The 19673-nt window shown below is 38.3% G+C and overlaps 1 protein-coding gene across 1 annotated transcript in view; it reads left to right on the top strand.

The window, feature by feature from the left end:
* The first annotated feature begins 1651 nt into the window (after positions 1 to 1651).
* The window catches only part of LOC139723539 (protein gustavus-like), a 42579-nt gene continuing 24557 nt past the window's right edge, over positions 1652 to 19673 (top strand). The window contains exon 1 of the mRNA XM_071634779.1: positions 1652 to 1669. The gene's annotated coding sequence lies outside the window, so the exon portion shown is untranslated. The remainder of the gene's footprint in view (positions 1670 to 19673) is intronic.

The following is a 19673-nucleotide window of genomic DNA, read 5'->3' as shown; positions in this document are numbered from 1 at the left end:
GTTTAAATCCGTCCACCAAAGATTATCACCATTTGTATTAGGTTGGCGAAAAATCAAAGGTTAACTCTCGCTAATTTTTGTCGTGTGAACAGTTCTCTTGAGACCCTAGGACTGTGTAGGAGGTGATCAGTGACCTTGTTTGACCTCTGTGTGGTGCTGATGACAACAGCCCCAAGGAAAAACAGTTTGCCTGGCTATTGTTCTCTGCCACCAATGTTTGCTCATTTTCACCTTGTCCACGAAAAAAAAAAAGAGCAGTACCCATTCTTTTTTTTATCACTTTCTCACTCTCACCATTTCAATGGAATTTTTATTCTCTTGGAGGCAATGTGTTGAAGAATGGCATGTTTAAAGGGAAAAACACCCAAGGACGGGATTACTTTGCATAAACACACAGTAGTTGGGTATCTCAGCTCATAGAAGAATTAACAAATTGAGGAAATATCAATGAGATTTGATAGTGTGAATTCATACCCCAGCTCCTGTTAGGAAGTAATGGTTTGGAATAGACATCTTTAAAGGTAAAATTTAGAGTCTCTTTGCTTACTTAATAAAAGGAACAGAATTATGTCCAAGATAAACAGCTCTGACCCCTGGACAATTAGCCTTGACCCTTTCTCTGACCCTAGCCCTAATCCTAATCCTGAAACTAATCCTAACCCATACCCGTACTCTAACTGAAAACCTAACCCTGTAACCCTACTCTTCCCATAACCCTATCACTTATTACTGGTATTAATGTAGTGAGGTGGGGGTAATTGTCCTGTTTCAGTCCTAGACTGCGTAATACAGTATATGTACAGTCAAACCTGCCTTAGCGGCCACCTCTCTATAGCGGCCACCTGTTTATAGCGGCCACTGAAAAATCCCCCCGAGAGAAAAGCCATGTTAAAGACCCTGTGTATAGCGGCCACCTGTCTAACGCGGCCAGCGGCCACAACTTTTGTTTCCCGCGGTAGATTTTAACCTGTCTATAGCGGCCAAAAACCCGATGGAGCCGTAGCCGAGCTGATAATTCAGGGTGTTTTTCTGCTTTTTAGCCGTGCCAGTCATTTCTGGGCAACATTCAGTGATCGCCACCGTTGCATTCATCACTTATTCAGTCACAATAATGCACTAATTCATGACTGTGCACATGCTACATCTAGTGTACTGTGCAACAATTTCATAAACACCGGCATTGTTCTATGCATGATACACACGTGTGCATACGTACACACATAAATGTACATGTATATACAACAATGATACATGTACATGTAGGCAATGCACACAAAGTTGACCCGATTACCTGTCTATAGCGGCCACCTGTCTATAACGGCCACTTTTTCCGTATCCCTTGGGTGGCCGCTATAGACAGGTTTGACTGTATGTTGGCCTAAAGACAGATCTATACAATGTGTATATTTCCGAAAGTGATCATAGTTCATTACTTGTACCATGCAGAAATGAAATGAAATGAAATGAAATGAAATGAAATGAAATGAAATGAAATGAAATGAAATGAAATGAAATGAAATGAAATGAAATGAAATGAAATGAAATGAAATGAAATGAAGTGAAATTTATATGAAGATATCTGTATTTCTGTTTGTGTGAATAGGTCAGTCAGCTGCCAGGAAAGGCTGGATCGAGAGAAGTGGGGGCAAGGACTCGAGGACCAAAAAAGGTAACATGGAATAAGGATGTATACTCCCAATCTGCTTTATTTGTTTGGTTTATTATATTGTCCAGTAGTTACTGGTGCCAGTATGCATATAAAAGATGCTGAGCTGCATTTCAGAGAGCACTTTTTATATGCCTCTGTTGTAAAGGGTGCTTGGGGCATTTTTCTCAGTTTGTTCGTCCATTCATCTATCCTCTGGTCTGTACGTCCCATTTCTCATTACTGCAATTCTAAGAAAAAGTGTGTCATGGATTTTCTTGGTATATCTGGCCCAGGTACACTATATTTCAGGTATTGATACCCTGATTTAGGATTTCGATGAAACTCCCTAGGAGTCAAAGGTCAATGAACTTAGACCAAACCCCCCCCAAAAAAAAAAAAAAAAAAAAAAAAAAAAAAATCAAACCCAAGAGATATGTAACTGGAACTTCATCTAGTTTATATCTGTTGAAAACTGATGTGTTCTACTAATACTGCTGCTTTCTCTCAATCCACATGTATATTAAGGTGAATTTGTTCTTTAATTGATTAGGAGGCCTAAGGTCATAGCAACAGTATTATACTTTGAGGAAATCTTTTTTACATTTAAAGGTCCAGTTTACGTTTGGGAGCAGTGATTTAAAAAATGTTCAAGATATCACTTTTGATGCAATTTTCACAATAAAGCCTTATCTAAGGCTTTATATTTATAAGGAGATATTAGTATTTTTCTCAATAAACCATAATTGTAGATGGTTTAGTCTGCAAACATTTTTATTATAACTATTGTTCACATATTTTGTATTTAACAATACTGAGCATCGATTTATACAGATTCAAATTTTTACAGTGGTTGTTTCTATCCCAAACTCATATTCTAGAACTATTTAAAGCACTAATGCTGAGTTCTTGTTTCATCTGTAAATGGTAAATTATGCCTTTAAGACCCCCACCCCCATCCCCCAACCACCTCATCGCGATACCTGATTCCGGTTTGATTCCATGCCAATCTTGATGAAGACTGGTAGTAACTACGGAAATCATGGTTAGTTGGGCTACCAGCACAAGAAATCACAAAGAGGATGTAATACTCGCACATCCTCCGCCTGCCTCAATGTATTTTGTCACAACGGAAAAGTTGTCCCATATTTTTATGACCTTTTCCCTCCCATAATAGACATTTTCAAACGCTGACGGTACTTGAGTGAATAGAATGCGTCAGTGTGAGGACTTCTAGAGATCTACAAAGTTGAGTGTCATTCAGTAATCGGTAGCAATCCTTACCCACGCACCACTTCTGCTATTCAATTTTGCTACCAAATAATTCAGGTAGTCATTTGCAGCAATAGTTAGGTTCTTGCAACATTTGTAATCTTTGAAATTTTAACTTTGGTGATTAGCTTGTATAGTTTTAAACTACATGTATGAAGTGTATCCACATCAAACGTAATTTTTGTTACGATTAAACTTTCGAGAGCCCCACTTGATAATTCAACCAAAGAACTTAAGAAATACATACCAACAGTGCTAGCGCTAAACTTTATAATGTGGAACGATAAAGTGATGTATGACAAATATTTTATTTTAACCTCAAAGGTCAGAGGGAATGGGGTTCACAGAGTTTTTGGCATGGAAAGATGTGGATGCTCTCTTGAGCTCCGGTGATGCAGTATGTTGTCAGTAATTAAATGTCACTCTTGGGGTCAAAAGTGCCGTACACCATTTCATGCACTCACTTTAATAGTTATGTTTACGGTACAGTCTGATGGTTCTGCGATCTCAGATCATTTTATCACACTTTCGAAGTGTGTGTGTGTGTGTGTGTGTGGGGGGGGGGGGTAATCGGGTCGGATACGGGGATGCTGTGATTGTTACGGGATTGATTGTATTGTAATATCTGTACACTATGTTTATTGCTATGTTTCACAAGCAAATGGTGTGCTATTTTACACCACACGTCACGACAGTCACCGTCAATCTAGCGCAGATAGTTTCCAAATACTGTATACGCCGTTATTTTCGCGAGGGTTTAATTTTCCCGAATTTCGCGAATTGCTGTTGGATCGCGAATTTAAAAACACGCAAAATTGTCTCTATGCGCTTTGTTGATCGGGCATTAACGTAAGCGTCGGCGTCAATTCGCGAAAACAACACCTCGCGAAAATGTCTATTACCTCGTCATTTGCGAAAATATCTGTACGCGAAAATAACGGCGTATACAGTAGGTCATGTTTTACTCGCACGTCATGTTTAACTGACACACTTTGATGACAACAACACAACAACGTAACACAACAGAAGGGTGATCTGGTGTCCTGGCAGTTGTGATGGAGATAACCCTGTGATAGCTAGTGTAATGTCCTCACTGGTCTCTACAAAGCGTGTCCAGAGTGATGTTATTCGTTATTGATGCAAAAGTGAAGACAGCCCACTGTGCGACAACAGCAACAATAACAAACGAAAGCAAGACTACTGTTTTTTGCGTCGTAGCCTAATACGGTACATACAAGTAAGTATACTGTAAAAGTGGAAATTTTCGCGGTGTTCAAATTTTCGCGCATTTCGCGCAACCAGAAACTAGCGCGAAAATAAAAGCACGCGAATATTTTTGCTTGCCATATGTGCCTGTGCGTGATGTCTTGATTCTGCGGAATTAAAAACACGCGAAACTCTTCCGACCCGGCCAAGCGCGAAAAATTAGTCACGCGAAAATATCCACTTTTACAGCACTAGAGGATAACCTGTGATCGCTAGTAATGTCCTCACTGGTCACTAGATTGTCCAGATGTTATTGATGAAGATGTAAGAATGACCAAGTGTACAACCACAACAACAAAAGCAAACAAACACAAGACTATCAATTCAATCAATTCATACATTTATTCAATAATTAAAATCGTGTGGATATAAAATGTTTACAAAATGTAGCAGGTACAGTTCTGAGAAAGCAAGAGGCTTGTTAAAAAAGAATGTACCCTTGAAAACAAATCATACACAATATAATGCAATTTAAACATTGAAATACCAAATGATAAAAGGAGCACAGAGAGAATAAAACATATTAAAACAAGCACAAAATTAAAATTTACAAAAATTAGCGATAACATTATGGGAACATGGAGAGAATAAAACATACTAAGACAGAGGACAAAACTATTTTGCTAGCTCCTCATCAGAGGATGACGGTGGGATGCATGTAATTGTAAGTCTTCAGTGTTCACCTTGGACAGTTTCGTCAATCGATGGTATCGTTGATAATTGATACAAATATTATGGCGCAAAATGTGGGTAAATGTTGGGGGGGTTAAATGTGAATTGTTTGGAAGATGTTTTGTATTAAACTCGACATTCTTTTCGCAAACAGTATACATTGGCTGATGACGTGGGAAGTGAATCTTGCACTTGGTGAGGTCAAAACGATTCAGCTCTTGAAGTGTTTTTTTTTTTTCAGTCAAAATAATCTCTTGTATAACTGTTTTTTCTGCATTTTTTTCTAATGCAACTTTTCTCTGATGTAACTGCCATCAATGGCAAATTATCTTTTCCTTCCATTAATTATATGCAAAACAGGGAAGCATAGAAGGAGAGATGTAACCAACATATACATTGTATACAGGCTACTTGTGAACAATGGTGATAATGATGATGGTAATAATAGCATTGGTAGTGATAATGATAATGACCATAGTGATAGTAATAATAATTTTTATAATAATGATAGTTTTAATAACTAGAGAAGCACTCTGAGAGCGCAGCTACTTTTCACTAGTGATCTTGTTTTTCCATAGAGATCAGTGATTTCCACTCATGTAGGTGTGCATGCTGAAAATTGCTCGATTTTCCAATATAGAAACCTTTTGTAACTTCATAAACCCTCAGCTGCCCATCGCGCATCTCACCCCGGCAGAAACTAGAGTGTGCACTTTAATGAAAACCTCAAAAAATTGCGCAGCTTGATCTCTGAAGTTCATTGACCCTACCTGCCCAAATATCAAAAATCCTTCATAAAGTCCAGAAAATTTTTTGGATCACTACCGAAATTTAATCATCTGTTCCTTGTGTCATTCTCAAACTTTCCTGCAAGTTTCAGCCAAATCCGTTCACAACCTTTTTAGTTATTTTGCACACGGACAAACGAATGAACGGTCTTGAAAACATAACCTCCCCCCTTGGCGGAGGTAATGATGATAACTAAAAAAGCACTTGGAGAGTGCAGACTTCTCCCAAGCTCATTTTTACTCATACACATATGCTGAAAATAGCCCAATTTCTCAATGATAAAGAAGCCTTGTGTTTACCTCATCAGCTTCCTGCTGTTCACCGCCTTGAACAGAGCACATGCTTTAGTGCGCGTATGCAAACCTCAAATATTCAAATACGGGCAGCTTGAACTCCCAAGTTCACCAACCCTATTTGCCAAAAGATCTTAAAGAATCCTTCAAAAATTCATAAAAATGCCCTGATCACTACCAAAATTTAGCTATCTGTTTCTTGTGTCATTATCAACTTTCCCTACAAGTTTCATCCAAATCCGTTCACAACTTTTTGAGTTATTTTGGAAACAGACTGACAAACAAAGCAGTGGCGGAAAAAACAAACAAACAAAAAAAAACCTTGGAGGTTATCATGATGATAATAATAATGATCTTGATCATGATAATCATAGTAATAACAATAATATCAAACTTTCCTGGAGTGATTTGGGGGGGGGGGGATGATGCAGTAATTTGATGCATGCAAGTGCTTTATTATCTGTCATTTCATATCAACCTGGCAAATTTGGTTTATTGCCTCTTGGTCTAATATCAGATGGTCTACTTCCCAGTTCATCTAACACCACTACTGTACGTCTAAACTCATTTGATCTACTATCAATTTCATGTAATGCCCGTTTGGTCTAATCCTCACTTGGTCTGATGTCCTGTTTGGCTAATTATCATTTTGTCTTATGACTATGGTGTAATTGCAATTTTGACTCCTTGGATTTTTTTCCATTTTTTTTTTGACAAAATAGGCATAGCTCATCTGGAGGTAGACCTACTGGTAATGAGGCTAAGTGGCGATTGGACTAAATGGTCATGAGGCGAACTGGTTATAGATGAAACAGGACTAGACCATGTGGGTTGAGACTAAATGGCTATTAGACAAAGTGGGGGTAGACCAATTGATGAGATCACTGCAAATTTAAGTAGTCATATTGCAAACGGGCTGTATGGAGGGTTTGAAAACAGTGACACTTTTGTGTCCTCAAACTCCCATTACATGTAACTGTTAATCAATCTCCTCCATGTTGATGAGATAATTTAACAATTCAGGTTCCACATCCTTCTCGTTACGTTTTCAATTGTAACGAAACAGTTATTGTACTGATTGTTTTGTTTTACAATATACAATTCTGCAATGTTTATGTGAACACGGAGTGCACCATTTCACGCGTGAGGCATGACGTGTGGTACATTGCAAGTTCGGATTGAACCAGGTCGGAACTTGGAAGCCGATCCACTCGGTTGGACATAAGTCACATCCGTGTGGGGGGAAAAAAAGTACCCAAAAGAACTGTGTTCGTAGCATAGCATGCCCTTGTACTAGAACTTGTTTTTTGCAGGATATGTGTATTATGTGTAGTTGGGTGTACAGTACATGTATGTTTATGGAGTGTTTGTATACATGCTTGTGTGCACGTGTGTAGGCCTACAAACTTTTGTATCATAGACTTTCCCCTGTACTTATGTCCATTTGTTTGGAACAGAGATACAGAGCAAAAGAGTACAATGGCTGCAGTTATCTGTCATATTTGTGGAGTACATTATATACAACAGAAGAAAACTTCAAAATTCAATAGTGGAAAACAGTGCTCCCCCAAGCAAACAAACAAGCAAGCAAGCAAGCAAACAAACAAACAAACAACAACAACAACAACAAAGAATCAGTGTTTTAAAGTGTTGGTGCGTGTACGTACGTATGTGTTTAGTGTGTATGGGGGATTTTTGGTCACGAAAACCTGCTTTACAAGCAATTTTTAATAGGGTGATACTTTTTTTCTCCCTACACAATATCCTGCATTGTCACAACATGGTCATGTGGATGGATAGATTGTGCAAAATTAATGTAGGAAGTATTGAAGTACTTCCGTGCGAGAGGATTTTACTTCCCCCTAAATGAACTTTTTCCAGTGATGTGATGATTTCTGCACAGGGGAACAGCGAAGGGGAGAGCAAAACATACAGAAAGCATAATGCATGCCACAAATTACGTCGGTCTTCTTGTGGTCAAGCTAATTGGTTTATACCTCCGCATTGACCACATAGATGACATTATGATTTTCTCTTTTCAATGTGCCGGATTTTGCACCAAATCCTGTGCAAAACACAACTGTTATGCGATGACCTAAAAAGGAAATATGTTTACAAACAATCCTGTGCCAGATATAACTATTATGGGATGACTTAAACAGAAAAGTTGTTGACAAACCATTTCATAATCATGATTTATTCTTCTGTAATTGTACAAAACTGGCAATTTTGACAATAAAATCCTCCTTGATCTGCCTGTGAGGGGGATCCTCGTGCATGTAAACAGCTGTGTATAGGGAGATAAGAATGGGATATCAGTTATGCTGTTTACGAAATGAGAATGAATGGGAAGTGGTTGTGATAAATTACTCGATTGGTAAAAAACAACGAGAGTAAACACATGTACAGACAGCGAAGAGTTCTGAGGAAGGCTCAAAATTCATCTTACACCATGCATACTTTGCGCTGTAAATCAAAAAAGTATTTGTGACATTAAATTTTCACAAATTGGAGGCATTGGCCTTCTTTTGCAGCATAAAATAATTTTCCAAATTGCCACTGGCATTCAATGCATAGTGCAAATGAGAGCTACAAGACAAGAAAGTAATTATGCAGAGAATTTATGAAAAGCGCACATTCCTTCAAATTGTTACGAACACATGTAAGGTGTAATATTGTTCCCTCTGCTATCTTTCAAAGTGGTATGTCAAGTGCTCTTTTATTTTGCTGGAAATATGAAATTATGTTGAATTGTCTTTATATATATTCTTTATATATTATATCATCCTCCTGCAGTAATGTTACAAACTGTTGTAGTCTTCTCGTCCAGCGATGGCAGCACTAAAACTTGCGAAAAGATTCAGAACTTTTTGATGGACTGTCCGATTTCCTCCAAACATTCACTGATGCGTTCTACGGGATATTGCTGCATTCACTCAATCAACACATATATTTGAGTGAAAGTGTCCTTTAAAGAGTGACTTAAGTAAACCAAGTGATGAAAACTTATCATGATAGAAGCATCAGCTTAGAAGGCTTCTAGTGATGTCATCACATTACTGAAGTCATTTATTTATGGGGTTCAGCTTTGTCACGCTACTGAATTCATTACATGGGGCCGGCTTTTCTCTGTTAGTGCCGGATCCCGCTCCAATTGGTCTAAACTCCATCCATATTCCTCTCATACTGACATCGTTACGGGTGACATGATGTTCCTTTAGCGGCCCAGACGATGACTTGGAAGAAAAAATTTGGCAACGGAGCGTCCCTCGTCACCGCACGGGTAGGATGTCTCGCCTCGGTCAGAAAACAGACACCGTTGAGTCACGGCGGGCACGTGCGTGTTTACTTCCACGGCTGGTTGCCGTGGCAACATCGATGATGCCCTCTGCGGTTGTCTTGTCGTGCAGGCAGCTTGCATGCGTAGAGGAGTGGCACATATAGTGCATCACGTCTCTCTCTCTCTCTCTCTCCTAGACAAATGAAATGGATGAAAGGGATTATAAGAAACAGGAGAGATTCCACCAAAATGCCTGCCATATAATGATGATTAATTCAAACTCTTGAATATTTCATCACAAACCGTTTCCAGAGTTTATTCTGTTTTGTTTTGTTTTTATTTTTGTTTTTTTGTTTTTGTCACCTGTCATGCTCCACTTTCTGTCAGCCATTGCTTTGTTTTGTTGTTTGTTTGTATTTTGAGTGTAAGATGCCACGTGGTTCAATATGATTCAATGACACATTCATGTGGGTGTATCAACGACTGCATCATTTTATTCATACCGCATCAAGATATAAAGACAGACTGAGACATGAAAGATAGATAATCCAGAAATGAGCTCATCATGATGGCTTGGTAATACAGCTCATATCATTAATATGCTGCAAGATTCATTCTTTTGTCCTCATGTCATAATTAACCCGTTGGAGACTACACCTGAGTATACTTGGGCAGGTGTTATATGGAAAACGTGTGTCATAGCAAAATCAGTTCATCATCATCGGGTTAATTGAAGGAAAAAAATACACTCCAATAACCTTTTGCCACTCAAAGTTGGCGTAGGGCATTTGAGAGAGAGAGAAAGCAAAAACAAACAAACAACAACATCTATGAATGACCAATGAATGAACAAACAAATATATACATAAGAAGTCATTTAACAAATAAAAATTGTAGATATTTCAGAGATGAACATATGGGTGAAGACATAAGTTGCATATTATTAGCAGAGAAAAGTAAGTTAACGAAAGCAATCATATACACATGTAACACCTTTGTATCTCTATATTGAAAGAGTTGATAGATATCTGTACTATCCTTATGAGTCTTGTATGGTACTGTGGCATACTATGAGACTTTGCAAATGAGTTTGCATGGCAATATTATTGACTGATTTTGCTTTGTAGGATTTTTAGTGAGCTGTATAGTTTGTGTCTTCTTCAACTTTCACATTAGAGATGAGTCTACTTTTGGTATGATATATTAGTCAACACCTTCCCGTAGTCTCTCAAAGATGAAGTTAGACCAACAGATAGATAGGTATAGAATAGATAGCATGATAAAGATGATGAAGATGAAGATGATGATGATGATGAAAAAGATGATGATGATGATGATGAAACAGCATTTATATAGTGCCATTTATCTGTAGAAACATTCAAAGGTGCCAAGCTCCCACAATGTGTCACACATCATTCAAAAAGTTACTGGAAAATATACAAATAGATAATATAGATCTACTTTATATATATATAATTTAGATAAAGACCTGTAAATATGGATATGGATATAGAAAAATAGATATAGTAAGAGTTCGAAAGCAAAAACGGATATTTCCACTCTATCAATGTGAGATATTTAAGATTGACATTGCTGAAAAACAAATAAATTAATCAAAACATGTGTGATGTTTTTCACAATATCTTCAGAAATATTTCTTGTTATGTAACAAGTACAGTATCATTGAGAAAGATTCTATTTTTCTCCACTTGATGATGACCTTACTTGACAGATATTAGAAATGGAATTTCTCTGTTAACTGTTTACATTCAAGCTCTTCATATATTCAAATAGATAGATAGATAGACAGACAGATAGATAGACATAGATATACAGACATAGATATATAGACATGGATATGTACTGTAAAATGAGAAATGTTCGTGTGCATTTTAGTTTCGCGAATTTCACGAGCGTGAAGATTCGCGAAATTAAAATGCACGCGAAAGTTCTTGTCTACACTATATGCATTGAATACCAGTTCCAGTTTGCGAAAATTTCATGCCGCAAAAAAGGCCGTCGGCTCCAATTCGCGAAAAATTCATGCCGTGAATATATCATGTTTTACAGTAGCTGTATTGACATATGGTGTAAAAGTGGATATTTTTTGCGTGAACAATTTTTTGCGCTTGGCGGGGTAAGAAGAGTTTCGTGTGTTTTTTATTCCACGGAATCAAGACATCAACTACTGGAACATATTGCAAGCAAAAAATATTTACATGCTTTTATTTTTGCAATAGTTTCTGGTTGCGCAAATGTGCACAAATTTCAACATCTTGAAAATTTCCTCTTTTACAGTTGATAAGTATTTGGCCATATACGGAACTTATACACTGAGGAGGACAAACAAGTATATATTTTCAATACTCCAAATATTTGCCAAGAACAAGTGTGAAGAAATTTTTCTGGGGAGAAAAATCAGAATGGGTGAATATATCTGTGTACAAAACGAATGGAAAGCTGATCAACATCAGAATCACACAGAGTTGTCAATTTGCCTTACTCTTTAGATTTTTACAGTTCACAGAAGTTTTTTTTTTTTAATGTGTCTGCTTATTTTCCCAAATTTTCACTGATCTACTCCTCCGATTTATTTGCCTTCATACAAAGCAACATTTGATATCAGGATGGAAGTTCCCTCTGAGTGGGAGGCACATTTTACCAATTCTGGCGTCTTATCAAACAATTACTCACAAAAAAAAAAGAGAAAGAGAAAGAGAGGTGAACTACCTGTGATACATTGTACTGCCGCTTCCCACTAAAATGACTCAGAGCCAACGACTAAACCTGATCATTTCACCGATCGAGTCTAAACCAGATCGAAGGCGACTGCCAATATCCAAAGAACAAACATTTGAGTGTAGGTACAGTGTTACTGTCCTTTATATATCGTGTTTGTGTCGGTCCTTCTTTCCTTTTGTTTCTCCTGTTTTTAGGGAGCCTTGTGTTTCAGACATTATCTGGCTTTGTCACCTCTTTTGAATTCTAGGTTTTTAGTCAGTATTTTTGGAGGGCTTCCTATTGAAAAAGGGATTGATGTCGCCGAGTTTGAGGATCTTGCCTCATCACTTGCTTTGAGGTTGAGGTTGAGGGTGATTTCTTTTTTTTTGGGGGGGGGGGGTGGTGGGCATAGGAAGAGGGGCTGCCTGTGGAGAACGGAGCCGACCGAACGAGTGCAAGCCTTTCTCTGATTCACGCGGACCGATTTAGCATCAGCCGTATTAGGCGCTAAAACCACCCCTCAGTCATCGGGGGTTCAGTCTAGGGGAGCAAGGGGAACTAAGAGCAAATTTGGTGTGTATGTGTGTGTGTGTGTATGTGTGTGTGTGTGTTGTTCCTTGAAATCAGGATTCCTACTCGCCCTCTATGCATGTCATTAGCATATATAATAAGAAGTGAATATTCTCTTCATGATATTATTATATTATATCTTCATTATATCTTCTGAGGATCACTGATGATAATTGACTAAAAGAAGGCTACATATCCACATGGACCAGCCATGATGGGGAAAGAACTATTAAATGTGAAAAACTGTATATAACTTTCCCCTCTCCAACAACATGTCTGTAGGCTTGTTATACTCATGTGTTCTTCAACGTTCACATTGTCATTGATTTTGAAAGAGCCTGTATGCGGCACTGCAAAAAGTTGGATGTTAAATTTGAAACACTAAGCCAGTGTTAAATTTCTGGTGCTCATTTGTGGTGTTAAATTAGCACCTCCAGGTGTCACTTCAAAATCTAAAACCTTTTATTAGATAGGTAAATTAGTTAATGTTCTTCTTGTTGATTTTGAACTTCAACAAGACGAACAAGAACTTTCCGATAGAGTGCTTAGATAGGTAAATTAGTTAATGTTCTTCTTGTTGATTTTGAATATCAATAAGACGAACAAGAACTTTCCGATACAGTGCTTGGATTTTTTTTTAAAAAGTTGTGAACAAATTTACACCACATTAACCTGTTGAGGACGAATGCTGAGTATATTCAGGCAAGTGTCTATGGGAAATGCATGCTGTAGCAAAATCAGCCCGTCCTCAATGGGTTAACACCAGTTGGTGTAGTCTCCTATTGACACTGGGCAGGTGTTATACCATTGACATTAACACCAGCAATATCAAATCAACAGTATGTAGTATCATCGTTGAATTAACACCAGCGGTGTCAACATATCACCAGCTGCAGTGCTAGGAAGTGCCAGGTGAACACTTTTTAACACCATCACAACATTATTTCTACACCTGTTGGTGTGGTCCTCTATTGACACTTGATCGGTGTTAGATTTAACACCCATGGTGTTAAAATCTAACACCGTTCTTTGTGCAGTGTGGTCAGTGGTGGGTTTTTCTAGGATGGATTCAGGCATAGTTGCTATTAAATGTAGGATACAGTGTATGTGTGGCACAAACATGTTTCTTAGTACCACAGGCATGAAAGGAAAACCAATGTTTCCAGAGACTCCATCTCTCCCGTTTTCGACGGGAGATCTCCCGCCGAAAACCCGTTTTTGCAAAATCTCCCATTCTCCCGCTTGAGATTTCATTTCTCCCGCCCTGGCTCTGTGTCTCCAGTTGGAAAGGATATCTTACTTATTGCTATCGTATGATGAAAAAATAAGCCTTAGATAGCACCAGAGAGCATATAGAACCCTAGGAACTTCGCGCTTCGCACACATCAACTTGGAGTCTCGCGTTTGCTAGGGGTTTCGGGCGGGAGAATCTCCAGATCAGAAGGTGCTTGGGGTTGGAGTCTCTGTGTTTCTTTTCTCTTATCGGGCACTCACAAAGACCCAAATTGGTGCTGTTTCATTATCAACTATTCTTTTTTTCCTCCTATTGAATACTCACTTTCCTGAGTATGTAACAGTAAAGTTACCGTGTTGGGGTACCTCCATGGTGTTTTTCTTTGAATTTGGTCATTGTAGACATGTGACGTCAGATATCATCAGTCCGTAATGCTAGAATAAAGGGTTATGTGGTGGGATATCATGGTTAGGCAGCATAATTTGCCGACAGAGCTATGAACATATGGGACTAACCAATTAGATGTTATGGTTTCCAAAGTGTATTTTACTCTCGGCTGTTAGGGATTTCATGGTCGTGGGTATGACCATGGTATATGACTATCCATAATACCATGCTCATTTTGGGGGACAGAATTCTGTAACAAAACCACCACATTTCCTGATTAGTGGTGGGGAGGGTTGAGAGCAAAGTACAGGGTGACGTCCATGTTTGTCTCTTTTATCCCTCTCGTTTGTGTATTTTTGTTGAAGGCTTGACAGTTATGAGCCAACTGGAATAAAATTCTGCTGATGTGAATACATTGGTTTGGATGTATGACTAACTTGAAAATTCGAGAAAAAGTGGGTATTGAATTCCTGCCATAAAAGCATTGTTTGTTTTATTCCAGAGACAAGTAAATCAGTGAGATAATTTTCACATCTTATTCTAGTCTGCCCCACCCCCTCAATAAATGTTTAGATTGCTGTGAATGAATATAAGGTGAGCATATGAAAACAATGATTTGCAGATTTTATAAGACAGCAGTGCAGTTGCAGAGTCTGACATAACACACTCTAGTGACAACTTAGTAAAAAAAAAATAAAAGATCACACAGCTAAAGATCCAACATGGGGAAACAAGATCGTTCTTTTCTAGAAAGTTCACAAATACGATAAGGGACACTACGTCACTGGTATAGGACATGATCCATATCCTAGTATCCAAATAGGCCTATCATATTGAAAACTTTCGGTCATCTGCGAAGCCGCGCTTCCGCGCGAACGCTACAACACGTAAAACGGGTCAAAAATCGACGCATTTTTCCACAAAATCTGCCATAACTTTTAAACTATTTAAGAAGCAAACTTGGGGCGCCCGGATTCTGAAAGTGGACACTTTAGGGATTATCTATGTGTATATATCATTATTGTAACATTTGTAGCAGTGACGCAAATTTGATCAGAAAAGTACCTTATGAGTAGATTTGTCTATGGCAAACAGTCCAAATTTGACGAATTTGAGCATATTTTGCCGTCTTGCAATTCTTCCACACGGGATATCTCGACAACGGAAAGTCGCACGATTTTGGGGCGCACGGTTTCAGAAAGTAGAGATTCTGCCCATTCTTGTGATATAAGAATCTTGTTCATTGGTTGAGCAGTCCTGACGCAAGTAAGCAGTAAAGCTAGACTACCCAGTCACAATTGCTGTCCTAGGGAACGTGTACAATCCACACAGAACTATCACGTGACGAGACTACTAACGCAAATTGAGCCGTTGACCTTCACTGTCTGCCGTCGCCAGCAGTGTGAATTCCTGTGATTTCAAGCTTTTGTTTCTCGCCAAATATCATTTTCAATGCAATATCAAGATACAGTTGTATGTGAGACATTATCTAGATACGTAGCAGCCTTATGAGCAACATAACTGTTAAGTTTGGGAGCAAAAACAACCAAATATATTTCACATTCCGTCTCATTTTTCGACAATGGCTCTAGTCGGACTGACGCATTTTCTTTGGAGGTGGTAATAATGTAAGTAGTTGCAACGGTCGCTTGCCACCTGCTGTCTGCAATCGCGGGCGCTTATATACACGTGTTGTACACAGGTAATCAATTGAAATAATCTTGTAAAGGAATGATAAGGTCCTAGACTATATCTCAACTGTAGATTTAACCCGATTTCTGCAGCCTACACACACACAACACACTACGCGTGAAATTATGTGAACATGATGTCCCTCCACGCACGGTGCTGCAGGCCACCCCATTAACGTGTCGACTAGCCACTCGCCCAACACGTACTCACTTTCTCCATCGTCTGCTACCTCCAATTTTCTGCGTGAATTAGGGCGAAAGTTTTCAATATGTCTTTGTGCTAATGTGATGCATTGAATTACTGTGCTGTATCAGTGAAACTGCATTTCAGCGATGGGATGTAATGGCTACTTGCAGAGTTCAGTGAATGTTGACGGAAATCATGCGGGGGATCAATGCGCCACACCTGCCGTGACGTTCTTCCTTGAAATCTAAGTAAGCTTGTTTTGGGCAGAAGGAACGATCGAACAGTTCAAGCAAGCTGAAACTTGCTTTCTTCCTTTTATATTTCCTTCTCGTCTCTAAAGCTGTCTTTATGATTGAGGTTTTCCTGGACACACAGCATAATATCGCCTTCCCTTCTTCCTCTTCCCCTTCTTTCGGTGAATTAAGGCAAGCTCCTACACCAAAAAATGATGTCAGCCCAAACAGACGAAACAGGAAACGGTAGCAGCTGGGCATTACACAGCCGGGTTGAAGAACCGCCAAACTTTGCTGACTCCGGGTCTTCACCTATTAAAAGTTGTTGATGTTGTTTGCAAATCTGCCGTCAATCGTAATTGGTTAAAATGTACATTCTGCTTCACATCACTGCCAGGTTTGCTTGCAAGATTTTTTTTTTCTTTTCAAATTTTGTAAATACGTAGAACATGTGGGAGGGATGCATAGTGTACTTGAGGGATAATCCTTTGTTTCATTTTTATTTTTATTGGTGTTTTTTTTTAAAGTGAGCAATATCACAAGATAGACAAAAGCAATATATGATATAAACAACAACACCATAAAAGAACAAGTACTACTAATTTTTAAGAAATAGTTAAGTATGCAGCTAATCATGCCCAACACATACACCCACACACAGGCACACCGTATAACCAAGGAGGTCTCGCCTAGTACGCCCTTGATATAACACAAACACACACACAAATGCACAAACCACATATCTTCAACGATTATTACCACATAATACTCAGAACTTATGGCTGAAGGAATGATACTTTCTTGATATCCAATGTGACCATGTGGAATCTGAAAAACAAACAAAAAATGTGTAATGTTGTCTTTGGTTTGGAATAGTAAATCAACTCTAGCTACATGAAAGATACATTTCTTGAGTCAAGTTTCCGAATTTCATGTTACATCTAGTCACTTTCGCAAAGTTAGATATGACTTAGGACATTTTTCTGAAGTAATTTTTCCCCCAAGTATACTATGTACAATACAACCTATCAGATCAAAAATAATATATTTTTTTCTGTGTTTGACATCAAGGGTTTCTTTAGATCTGTAGTATATAAGTACACGGGTAGTGTGCCTTCTAACACACAGTGGAATCAAAACCACCAGGAATGTCAACTTTGTTGCCAAATACTCACAAGTACAATCCAAAAAAGTATGTGCAAATACCTGACTTGAAATGTGCTACTTGCTGTTCAAAGCGGCAATTGGAAAAGGGGGAAAAATGAGAACTTGAAAATGATATGCTTTCGGGCAGACAGGCACGATAAAAATGATGCAGGTTTGTGCTATATTCGGTGCCTATCTCGTCGTAGTCCACATCTCACATGCGTCACACGCATCTTCGGGAGGCACTTGACTTGTTTTCATTCACCCTTTTCAGATTTTTTTTCCTCATCTTTTTTTTCTTTCTTTTGAAGCCATACCACGCACCTCGCCAACGTGCTGCCCTGAGCATTACGTGAGCGTCAAGCAGTATCTGCGTATCTGAGAACCTTGAAGGGAACAAATAAAATACGCAACAACAGCAACTGAAACATAAAAAGAGAGCTCTCGCAGATTCTGACATGGCTATGAATTATCTTTGGAAGGAGAGAAGGGTGAATATGATCTGTAATTATGCTTGTACGTACCACCCTAGTCGACATGCGTGCACTCTGAAGTTTGATGTCAGGATGAAAGGGGGGTGTGTAGCGGGCTGTTTTTGAGGGAATGTAGATCTGTCAACGAAACAAGTTTGGCAGGAATTTGAAAAGTCTTGAGAGTATAAGATGATGATCATGAGAGAGCTGATTGTGATTGTGATAGTAGTGATGATGATGATGATGATGGTGGTGGTGATATGACAGGAATGATAATGGTGATGATACCTGGTGTTGCGATACTGATAATTGCAGTAAAATTGGTAGTTTTGATAACAATGGATGATGATAACTGTGATGATAACAGTGGTAAAGATGATGACACCGACTCTTTAAATGCTAATTATCACTGTGATAGCTTTTATAACAGCGGAGATATGATGGCGATGATGATGATGATAACAATGACAGTGATGATAAAGATACTGATAAAGATGATGGATTCTTATGGTAATCATAGTAAAATTGATAGATTTAGTAGATGATATTGATGGTCCAGATATGTCAACAGTGACTGAAATGGTGATGAATGTAAGGAGTATGCTAATCAAGAGTGTAAAGGTAGTCATGCCGGTGATGATTAAATGTGGTCGTGATAACACTTTTAGCGAGCTGTAGATTTATGATGCTAGTGTTCACCACTTCCCCCTTCCTGGTTTGGGCAATAAAAACAGTTGTGCATGTGCAGAAAAACTTTTTGCTAAAAAGCGGCCTCTTAGCATTTATGTTACCAGTCTGTTGAGGGTATTGTGCTTTTCATTGTAGTGTAAACTACCATGTACTTATGTAATTGTTATTATCATTTAAGTGATTAATTATTTGTGTAAATTATAGTATTTTGGATTATGCAGTAGTTTATGTTTGGGTATATATTATGTAAAGCGCTTAGAGAATTTTATTGATAAGTGCTATATAAATACTGAGTTATTATTATTATCATTATTATGTCTGAGGTATAAAACGTGCCATTGATGACGATGATGACGAAGGTAATGAAATTTGTATTTTTTTTCTTGTGTACCCATTGTCTATTCATGGAATATCTTCTATTTATTGTATATTCATTCCTTAAAAGAAATGCTTTTCTTCCTCTTTTTTTTCTTCTACTACATACTGTAAAACGAGGATTGTTCGCATGCATTTTTATTTCGCAAATTTCGAGAGTGCCAATATTCACGAAATTAAAATGCATGCGAAAGTTCTTGTCTACACTATATGCATTGAATGCCAGTGGCAATTTGCGAAAGTTTCATGCCGCGAAAAGGACCGTCGGCTTCAATTCGCGAAAATTTCATGCCGCGAAAATATCATGCTTTACAGTACACTTGTATATGGCGTTTTCCGTCACCCAGCATAACCAGGTCGACTGTCTGCTCTTGTATGTCAATTGGCTGTCATCTCAAACCAATAAGAGACAATATGTGCGTAAATTTATACAGTATAAATTCCATTCATATACATTTTTATGTATATGTACAGACGTAAAATGCAACAATTCATAATTACATAATATAAATACACATGTGTGTATAAAGCATATATTCATGTGTTTATATACAATTGTACATACCATATGCATGTGTGAATACACACATACTTGCATGTTATCGTTACTGTATTCATGAGAGAACCACCTTTAGACCAGTTGGGACTGGACATCCTATAGTCCCAAACCTGATCGAGCTATTAAACGGTCTGTATAGAGAGTGGGTGTTATGACAGAATGAAGTCGACTTTAGCCGGTCAACAGCTGA

The sequence above is a fragment of the Diadema antillarum genome, unplaced genomic scaffold (genome assembly GCF_040938485.1).
Source record: "Diadema antillarum isolate AM-2024a unplaced genomic scaffold, OU_Dant_1.0 scf00000192, whole genome shotgun sequence".
NCBI classification, from domain to species: domain Eukaryota; kingdom Metazoa; phylum Echinodermata; class Echinoidea; order Diadematoida; family Diadematidae; genus Diadema; species Diadema antillarum.
The sequence above is the reverse complement of the archived record's forward strand: the minus strand, read 5'-3'. Positions and strand labels throughout refer to the sequence as shown.